Source organism: Solanum stenotomum, chromosome 11, assembly GCF_019186545.1.
Source record: "Solanum stenotomum isolate F172 chromosome 11, ASM1918654v1, whole genome shotgun sequence".
Classification (NCBI taxonomy): Eukaryota; Viridiplantae; Streptophyta; class Magnoliopsida; order Solanales; family Solanaceae; genus Solanum; species Solanum stenotomum.
In genome coordinates this window covers 7,538,002-7,549,682 of record NC_064292.1, presented here as the reverse complement: position 1 = coordinate 7,549,682, position 11,681 = coordinate 7,538,002, and positions in this window count along the sequence as shown.

Sequence of the window (11,681 nt, the reverse complement as noted above, 5' to 3'; positions counted from 1 at the left end):
TATTTTAGCATTTAGGGGCCTTTCAATTGGAATTAAACAATTTTCTCATATTTTTTTTGTGTGTGTTAGTCAATAAAATTTTTGGTGATATAATTTTCGGGCATTTTGTTTTCCAAAACCTTTAGAGGACCCTCCATAATAATTTCAGAGAACTATACAGATAACCCTGTCATTATCCGCCATTTTTTTAGCTTTTAGGGGTCATTCAACAAGATTATGGTAATTTTTCACAGTTTTTTGTGTGTATTAGTCAATGAATTTATTGGTGGTTTTCGGACACTTTTTATCTAAAAATTTTACAGGAACATCTGAAATGACTTGGGGAAACAATATGTATAGCTTCACCAGTATTCACACTATTTTTTAGCATTTAGGGCCAGACAATAAGAATTAGACGAATTTTTTAGTTTTGCATGTGAGTTAATCAATAAATTTTTTGGTGATATGTTTTTCATACTTTTTTTCAAAACCTTTATAAGACCCTCCGTAATGACCTAAGGGAACAATATGTATAGCATCACAATGATCCACGTCATTTTCTTAGCATTTAAGGGCCACTGAAGAGGAATTAGGCGATTTTCTCAATTGTTCGTGTCTGTTAGTCAAATAATTTTTTGATGATACGATTTTCAGACACTTTTTTCCAAATCTTTTACAGGACCTTCCATAATAATCTTGGGAATAATATGTATAGCCTCACCATTATCCACGTCATTTTTTGGCCTATCAAATGGGAATGATGGAGTCGATCCATAAATTTTCATTTTTTTTGGTGAAGTAATTAAATGATATTAGAAAGCATCAACAAGGTGCAAAGTCACAAAGCACAATGTGCAAGAAAGCTGCTCCAAACAGAAATATATGGAGCTAGCTTGCCAAAAACTTGAGAAATAGTCAAAAGGGCCCTATAGAGAACTAACAAAATCAAAAAGGTTATCCACACTGTTTACAGTGGCAAAAAAAATGCCAACTAAATAAACTAACTAGACATTTGGCCTTGAGTGCGCAAAAAGAGGTTGATACTCCTTCAAAACATCTGTTGTTTCTCTCCTTCCATAAGTTCTAAAAAATTATTGTTGGGATCATTCTCCAGATCTTTCTGATGGATTTGTCAAGTCTCCACAATATCCAGCTGGCATAGGCATCCTTGATGGTGTAGGGCATTACCCATTGTAGGCCAATCATAGAGTAGAAAAAATGCCATAGGCTAGCTGCTGCAGGGTAGTGCAAAAAAAAAGTGATTAACACTCTCATTGGTCTGCTTGCACATAACACATCTGTTGATGAGGATAACACTTTTTTTCCGGAGATTATCTTGTGTTAGGCATGTTTCCTTCAGGGTTGTCCAGGTGAAACAAGATACTCTGAGAGGCTGCCTAGTTTACCATACATGTTTCCAAGGCAAAAATTGAAGAATGTCATTCTAGGAGCTCATGTTTTTGTAGCATTCTTTCACAGTGTAGGCCTACTCCTTAGAATTACTGTCACAATCCAAGCCTAGGGCCTAGACGTGACCGGCGAATGGGGAACCCGAAGGAACCCCAAACAAGCCTCATAGCGTATCATTACACATCCTTGGTCGCGGAAGTAATTAAAATGACCATAAGCGATAAGCATAATCAAGGGGAAAACGGGACTAAGGGAGCAAGAGAAAAAAAAAAGGAATGATACATAAACACAATAGATGAGTCAAGCTCAAGCACAATACACAACTTGTCCAACACCACCTCTAAACATGGGTACTTAGCGGGGGCCAAGACAAACTACCGGGCTCACCCTCATAGTCAAAACATAACAAAAAAAAGGAAAAGTCTTATACATAGCAAAAGATCATAAGCAACGTCCCCGAAATGGAGGACTCACCAATAACCTCGATAGAAAATAGTATTAGCCACGCGGAGGAGGATGGTCAAGCGGTGCTCCGGTCCCTACATGGTGACATCATGTAGGCATAGAGTATGCATTAGTACGTTTGAATGTACTAAGTATATGGGATGCAATGCAATGCTACAATAGATGGACATCATAGGAAAAATGCATAATCATACCCGATAGATAGCATATTAATGAAATGATATGTATAATGATGCTTACATAAAAATCATATTTAGTGGGACGTAGTACATGTGTGGCGAGTGACCATCAATATAGTATTTCCAAGGCCTACCACCCCCTTGGAGAGGCGAAAGAGGTACAAACCCCTCAATGTGGTTACCCGGGCCTACCACCCCCCGAGCTAGGGACCAAGGTACAAACCCCTCGATGTGGTTATACGGGCCTACTACCCCCCGTACTAGGCAACCAAGGTACCAACCCCTCGATACGGTTACCCGGGCCTACAACCCCCCGAGCTAGGCTTGGTCGACTCACAACACTTATATAGAGAAAATCATATACATGTATCCATTTCATCATCATTTCAATGATTATATGACCATCCGACTCATAGGACGTACATTGGACCTTCCATTTCCTAAGAATTCTATAAGTGGGCATTTTATCAAACACATGGTGGGCTATTGTTCATGTAAATAAAATCATGTATTTCAAGAGTACTAAGTCCAACCAATTCCAAAATCCATATAAATCAGCCCACCAACAACATACATATATATAAATCAACCTTCATAATTTGATCATGGAAGCATGAAAACCATAAACATCACATAATAAATCAATTTCATGATAATATGCAAAATTGACCATAATAGGGTGTGTAGTAGTAATTACATACTTCAAGAGTTCATAAATAACCATAAGGACCCATAAACTTGAAGTAAAAATAGAGGATAAATGGTTGGACTTGTGGAAAGGAAGGTTTCCACAATCAAACCCACATACCTCAACTTTGGAGAATCCTTTATGAAGATTGGAATGGAGAATTGAAGCTTGAGATTGAGTCTTGAATCCGAAATTAGAGCTTGAGATGTTTGAATTTGGTTGAAGATCTTGGTGGAATTTTGGAGAGGGCTTAGAGAGTGTTTTTGAGTGTTTTGAAGTTAGAAAAAAAATATGACTAATTATGGGACATATCCCCTTTTTATAAAAAAAAAACGCCCCAACACTTAGCCTCAAAAATGAGGCTTTAAAAAAAAAACAGCTTACTGGAAATTGCAAATCTGCACAGACAAGTTTTACGAAAATGGTCATAACTCCCTCATCCTAACTCGGAATGAGGTGAAACCAAGTGCGTTGGAAAGCTAACTCAAAGGGCTTTAATTTAATAGGTAGTGGCCCTTCCAGTTCCATGTGTGCTAAGAGATATGCCTCTTTAAAGTTGACCCTCCAAATCGCATTTTTTGCAATTTTCGAATTTTGATACGGTTGCTCTAAAATTCGGGTTAGACCCATTTCCCATTCAATTTGACCCCCTGACTAAGAATATGAAGTCGAATTTCCGAAATCATGCACGAATTTTGAGATATATGGAAATTACAATTATAGGTGTTTCCGAAGCACATTTTCGGGCATTTTTGGGGTCGTTTCAATATCTCCCCCTTGGGAACATTCGTCCCCGAATGTTAAAGAAACGTACATGAGGGACACAAACATGGCAATTTCAGCCCACATAAGGATGCAACAATGCACTTACACCTTATTTCAAAAAAAAAACTTTAACATAGTTGTAAAACCACAATGAGCTTGTCAATTTAAACATATAATGACATGGGGGCTGAACTTAAGACCTGAGATTTTATAAAGGGTTTAGATCAATACCTTAAGCTTGAGTGGAGTGGAAAAGATAAGGATATCGCCTTTGCATGTCCGCTTCGGCCTCCCAAGTAGCACTTTCAACTTGTTGATTTCTCCAAAGGACCTTAACGGAAGCCACATCTTTGTTTCTCAACCTCTTCACTTGTCTATCTAAAATCTGGACCGGAACCTCTTCATAGGTCAAATTATCTTCAACAACACCCACAACATCAAGAGGCACAATGGCATTCGGATCACCCACACACTTCCTCAACATAGACACATGAAATACCGGATGAACCAAATCCATTTCGCTAGGCAATTCCAACTCATAAGCTACCTTGCCAATTCTCCTCATCACCTTATAAGGACCCACGTATCTTGGGCTCAACTTGCCCTTCTTACCAAAACGAACCACACCCTTCATGGGTGACACCTTCAAATAGACCCAATCACCAACTTGGAATTCAAGAGCCCTTCTCCTCACATCGGCATAGGACTTTTGGCGACTTTGGGCCGTCTTCAACCTTTCTCTAATCATCCTAACCTTCTCAAGAGCCTCCATAACTAGATCTGGTCCTAACAAGGCCACCTCACCAACCTCAAACCACCCAACCGGTGATCTACAACGCCTCCCATAGAGAGCCTCAAAAGGAGCCATACCGATGCTAGAATGATAGCTATTGTTATAGGCAAACTCAATCAATGGAAGATGATCATCCCAACTACCCTTAAGCTCCAATACACAAGCCCTAAGCATATCCTCAAGTGTTTGGATAGTCCTTTCGGCTTGTCCATCCGTTTGCGGGTGAAAGGCCGTAGTAAGCTTAACTCTCGTACCTAGACCCCTTTGAAAGGACTTCCAAAAGTGTGAAGTAAATTGAGTACCACGGTCCGATATGATGGATAGAGGAATCCCATGCAACCTTACCAAGTCATGAATATATAACCTTGCATAATCTTCCGCCCCATATGTTGTCTTTACCGGTAGAAAATGAGCCGATTTTGTCATCCTATCAACCACCACCCAAATAGAATCAAAACCTTTTCTAGTCTTGGGTAAACCAACTACAAAATCCATATTAATTTCTTCCCACTTCCAAGTAGGAATCTCTATGTCTTGGGTTAGACCACCCGGCCTTTGATGTTCGGCCTTGACTTGTTGACAACTATGACAACCGGAGACGAATTTGGCAATGTCCTTCTTCATGCCTCCCCACCAATACACATCCCTCAAATCTCTATACATTTTGGTGGAACCGGGGTGAATGGAGTAGGAAGAATTATGAGCCTCCTCAAGAATTTTCTCCCTCAAACCATCAACACAAGGCACACACAACCTACCTTGGTACCTAAGGGCACCATCTCCCCCTTGGGAGAAAACTTCCACCTTACCCTCTTTCACCAAGGCCTTCAATTCTAACAAGGAAGAGTCAAGATCTTGTTTTGCTATCACCTCATCAACCAAGGAAGACCTAGCACCATCAACAACGACCACACCACCATTACTAATTTCTTCCAACCTAACCCCCAACCTAGCCAACCGATGCACCTCCCTAGCCATTTCCCTATCACCAATATCAACATGAGCTAGGCTACCCATAGACACCCTACTCAAAGCATCCGCCACCACATTAGCTTTACCGGGATGATAATGCACACTCATATCATAATCTTTAAGAAATTCTAGCCACCTTCTTTGTCTCAAGTTGAGGTCTTTTTGGGTGAAGACATATTGGAGGCTCTTATGATCGGTGAACACATCAACATGTACCCCATACAAGTAATGACGCCAAATCTTTAAAGCAAACACCACCGCGGCTAATTCAAGGTCATGCGTAGGATAGTTCTTTTCATGCACTTTGAGTTGTCTAGACGCATAGGCTATCACCTTACCATTTTGCATTAGGACACAACCCAAGCCAACTCTAGAAGCATCACAATACACAACGAATCCCTCAAGCCCATCCGGTAGTGACAATATAGGAGCGGACACAAGTTTATCTTTCAAGGTTTGAAAACTCCTTTCACACTCGTCGGTCCACTCAAACTTAGCCTTCTTTTGTGTCAACTTAGTCATGGAAGAAGCAATAGAAGAAAACCCATTCACAAATCTCCGATAGTAACCCGCTAAGCCCAAGAAGCTCCTAATATCCGACGGGGTCAATGGCCTAGGCCAATTTCTAATCACATCGGTCTTCTTAGGATCTACCTTAATACCATCCCCCGACACCACATGACCTAGGAAGGCAACCTCCCTCAACCAAAATTCACACTTTTCATACTTGGCATACAACTTCTCCTCTCTCAATCTTTGCAACACAACCCTCAAGTGACCCATATGTTCTTCCTCGCTATGCGAATAGATTAAAATATCATCAATGAAGACCACAACAAAGGAATCAAGGTAGGGTTTAAAGACCCTATTCATTAGGTCCATGAAGATAGCCGGTGCATTGGTCAACCCAAAGGACATGACCACAAATTCATAATGCCCATACCTAGTCCGGAAGGCTGTCTTGGGAATGTCACACTCCCTCACCTTCACTTGATGATACCCGGACCGAAGATCAATCTTAGAGAAGTGGCTAGCCCCTTGCAATTGGTCGAACAAGTCATCAATCCTAGGAAGAGGATATTTATTCTTGACGGTGACCCTATTGAGTTGCCGGTAATCAATACACATCCTAAGGGACCCATCTTTCTTCTTCACAAACAACACCGGTGCACCCCATGGTGATTGGCTAGGCCTAATAAAACCCTTCTCCAACAAGTCCTTCAATTGTTCCTTCAACTCCTTTAACTCCGCCGGGGCCATACGGTAAGGGGGAATAGAAATGGGTTGAGTATCGGGGAGGAGGTCTATGCCAAAATCTATTTCCCTTTCGGGAGGAACACCGGGAAGGTCATTAGGAAAGACATCAAGGAATTCATTTACGATCGGAACCGACTCTATAGGAAGGGTTTTGGACTCCACATCCCTAACCCTCACAAGGTGATAGAGACACCCCTTAGAGATCAACTTACGGGCTTTAATGCAAGAGATGAACCTACCCTTGACTACCACATTTTGGCTTTCCCACTCAAGAATGGGTTCACTTGGAAATTGGAATTTGACCCTACGGGTTCTACAATCAATGGAAGCATAGTATGCATGCAACCAATCCATCCCAAGAACAACATCAAAATCGACCATGTTCAACTCAACAAGATCACAAGGCAATATTTTATGCAAGATGCAAATAGGACAATTTCTATAGACCTTCCTAGCAACAATATATGCACCAATAGGAGTAGACACCTTATATGACTCACGCAACAATTCGGGCTCAACATGAAACTTTTTGGCAACAAAGGGGGTGACAAAAGAAAGAGAGGCACCCGGATCAATTAATGCATATACATCAAAGTCAAAGATTTTCAACATACCGGTAACGACATCGGGGACTTCATCGACCCCTTGCCTCCCATGCAAAGCATAAAATCGATTGTGCCTTGGGGCACCATCTTGTCGGCCCCCTCTCCCCAAAGGAACCGCATTGGCACCTTGTGGACGGACCTCCTTACCCTTGTTGCGATTTCGAGGACAATCCATTGCCTTGTGCCCCATTTCCCCACAACTATAGCAAGCACCGGTATTTCTCAAGCACGGGCCACCATGGCCCTTACCACACTTCGGACATACATCAATAGGACCCATACCACCAACACCTTGGGCCCTTGGAACATCATTGGCAAACCCCTTATGGGGCGCATGAGAAGACCCTTGGCCTTGATGAAACCGGCCTCCCCTTCGACTTTGGAACTTGCCCTCAAAACGGGCCCTCTTGGCCTCATGACCCCTCCTCTTCCTCAACTTCTCCTCCTCCATTTGTTCGGCATAGACCATCAAGCGGGACAAGTCCATGTCACTAATCAACATTGCGGACCGGCATTCTTCACTCACTAGGTCGGACACACCCATCACGAATTTGTTCATTCTAGATCGTGAGTCGGCAACCAAGTGTGGAGCATATCTTGAAAGTTGGTTAAACTTGAGGGCATACTCCCTCACACTCATAGACCCTTGTTTTAAATTCATGAACTCCACCAATTTGGCTTCCCTAAGTTCAAGAGGAAAGAATCGATTAAGGAAAGCCGTTTTGAACTCTTCCCAAGGCACCACATAGTTTGCCCCCTTCTCTTCCTTCCATTGGTTGTACCATATTTGGGCCACCCCTTTTAGTTGGTAGGCCGCCAACTCCGCCTTATCTTCTGACCTCATGCCCATGATAGCTAATATCTTGTGGACTTCATCAATGAACTCTTGAGGGTCTTCATCTAACTTAGACCCATAGAATTCCGGGGGATTCATCCGCACGAAGTCTCTCACCCGAGATGCCGGGGTAGGAGCCTGAGGGGCTTGGGCCCCGTGGTTGGCTTGATTAGCCATAGCTTGTGCAAATAAAGTAAGGGCATCCCGAAGATCCCCATTGGTCGGTTGTTCCTCGGGTGCGCGGGCTCGTCTTCCTCTTGTATTAGGCATGATCTAGCATAGCAAAGAACAACCGTTAGGGAAGAACTTAATTCAACTCTACAGCACGACTTAGAACATGGAGAAGGGAAACATTTCCTAAAACGTCTCATAGCCTCCTACTCATAGTTGTGGTGCACAACACAACCATGAATCGGACTCTAATCAACGCGGTGTGTTGGACTCCGAGGATCTATCAACCTAGTGCTCTGATACCAAGTTTGTCACGACCCAAGCCTAGGGCCTAGACGTGACCGGCGAATGGGGAACCCGAAGGAACCCCAAACAAGCCTCATAGCGTATCATTACACATCCTTGGTCGCGGAAGCAATTAAAATGACCATAAGCAATAAGCATAATCAAAGGGGGAAATCGGGACTAAGGAAGGAAAAAAAAAAAAAGAAGAAATGATACATAAATACCATAGATGAGTCAAGCTCAAGCATAATACACAACTTGTCCAACACCACCTCTAAACATGAGTACTTAGCGGGGGCCAAGACAAACTACCGGGCTCACCCTCATAGTCAAAACATAACTAAAAAGAAAAGTCTTATACATAGCAAAAGATCATGAGCAACGTCCCCGGAATGGAGGACTCACCAATAACCTTGATAGGAAATCGTATTAGCCACGCGGAGGAGGATGGTCAAGCGGTGCTCCGGTCCCTACATGGTGACATCATGTAGGCATAGAGTATGCATTAGTACGTTTGAATGTACTAAGTATATGGGATGCAATGCAATGCTACAATAGATGGACATCATAGGAAAAATGCATAATCATACCCGATAGATAGCACATTAGAGAAATGATATGTATAATGATGCTTACATAAAAATCATATTTAGTGGGACGTAGTACATGTGTGGTGAGTGACCATCAATATAGTATTTCCAAGGCCTACCACCCCCTTGGAGAGGCGAAAGAGGTACAAACCCCTCAATGTGGTTACCCGGGCCTACCACCCCCCGAGCTAGGGACCAAGGTACAAACCCCTCGATGTGGTTATACGGGCCTACTACCCCCCGTACTAGGCAACCAAGGTACCAACCCCTCGATACGGTTACCCGGGCCTACAACCCCCCGAGCTAGGCTTGGTCGACTCACAACACTTATATAGAGAAAATCATATACATGTATCCATTTCATCATCATTTCAATGATTATATGACCATCCGACTCATAGGACGTACATTGAACCTTTCATTTCCTAAGAATTCTATAAGTGGGCATTTTATCAAACACATGGTGGGCTATTGTTCATGTAAATAAAATCATGTATTTCAAGAGTACTAAGTCCAACCAATTCCAAAATCCATATAAATCAGCCCACCAACAACATACATATATATAAATCAACCTTCATAATTTGATCATGGAAGCATGAAAACCATAAACATCACATAATAAATTCATTTCATGATAATATGCAAAATTGACCATAATAGGGTGTGTAGTAGTAATTACATACTTCAAGAGTTCATAAATAACCATAAGGACCCATAAACTTGAAGTAAAAATAGAGGATAAATGGTTGGACTTGTGGAAAGGAAGGTTTCCACAATCAAACCCACATACCTCAACTTTGGAGAATCCTTTATGAAGATTGGAATGGAAAATTGAAGCTTGAGATTGAGTCTTGAATCCGAAATTAGAGCTTGAGATGTTTGAATTTGGTTGAAGATCTTGGTGGAATTTTGGAGAGGGCTTAGAGAGTGTTTTTGAGTGTTTTGAAGTTAGAAAAAAGATATGACTAAGTATGGGACATATCCCTTTTTTATAAAAAAAAAAAACACCCCAACACTTAGCCTCAAAAATGAGGCTTTAAAAAAAACAGTTTACTGGAAATTGCAAATCTGCACAGACAGGTTTTACGAAAATGGTCATAACTCCCTCATCCTAACTCGGAATGAGGTGAAACCAAGTGCGTTGGAAAGCTAACTCAAAGGGCTTTAATTTAATAGGTAGTGGCCCTTCCAGTTCCATGTGTGCTAAGAGATATGCCTCTTTAAAGTTGACCCTCCAAATCGCATTTTTTGCGATTTTCGAATTTTAATACGGTTGCTCTAAAATTCGGGTTAGACCCATTTCCCATTCAATTTGACCCCCTGAATAAGAATATGAAGTCGAATTTCCAAAATCATGCACGGATTTTGAGATATATGGAAATTACAATTATAGGTGTTTCCGAAGCACATTTTCGGGCATTTTTGGGGTCGTTTCAATTACCCCAAAGAATCCTATCTTGATCTTCAACCACCAGTCTAGTGCTTTCCAAAGTTTCTAGGAGGGAAAAGATGTCATTGATCTCCCAATCCTGAAAGTTCCTTTTTAAAATAGGAGCCCAGAAGTTGTTGTCTCTGTACTGGGCTATAGTTGTTTCTTTGTTGGAGGCAATTTGGAACAAGGAGGGGAAAGAGTCTTTTAGCATAGAGTTCCCAAGCCATTTGTCTTGCCAAAATCTGATCTTGAGTCCATTACCAGCTTTGAAGGATACTTCCTGGAAGAAATCATCTTGGAAACTACTTATATGTTTCCAGACCCCAACACCATGGGGTTCATTGCTTTCCTTTGGACACCAGTGATCTTGAATGTCATATTTAGCCTTGATGACGTCTCCCCAAAACCCAGCCTCAGTTTGTCCATACCTCCAGAGCCACTTCATGAGTAGACTGTTATTATGAAGTTTGAGATTCCTGATTCCCAGGCCTCCTTGAGTCTTAGGCTGAGTAACCGATTGACATTTAACAAGAGAGTACTTGTGAGTGAGGTTGTTGCCTTCCCACAAAAATCTCCTTCTGAGCCTATCCATTGCTTTAGAATTGAACCTGGTATTGGAAATAAAGACATACAGTATGTAGGAATACTGTCTAGGACACTGTTGATAAGAATAAGCCTACCAACCCTGAAGAGGTATTGCATTTTCCACGTGGCTAAAGTATCTATTTTTTCAATAACTTCATTCCAGATTCTAGAGGATTTGAAACTTGCCCCCAGGGGAAGGCCTAGATAGGTGGTAGGTAATGACCTAGTTTTGCAACTACGTATGCTAGCAAGTTCCTCTAGATTGGCCGCCTGATTTACTGGATATATCACACTTTTAAGCATGTTAATATGGAGTCCAGAGATGGCTTCAAAAACTATGAGAGTGGTGTTGATATTGGAGACCTGCTACCTATCAGCTCCACAAAAAATGAGTGTGGCATCTGCATAGAGTATGTGAGAGACATTGACAGTGGTGGTTGGATTTGTTGCCTACTTGGAATCCTTGAATCCATTGGAGTTCTTTAGCCTTAGTTAACAATTGAGATAGCCCTTCCATTGCAAGAATGCATAGAAAAGGAAAGAGTGGATCCCCCTGCCTCAACCTTTTTTTAGTAGAGAAAAATTCAATTGGACTTCTGTTGATCAGGACTGAGACCTTTACTATTGAAATGCAAAAGAATTTCCATTTTATCCACCTACTACCAAA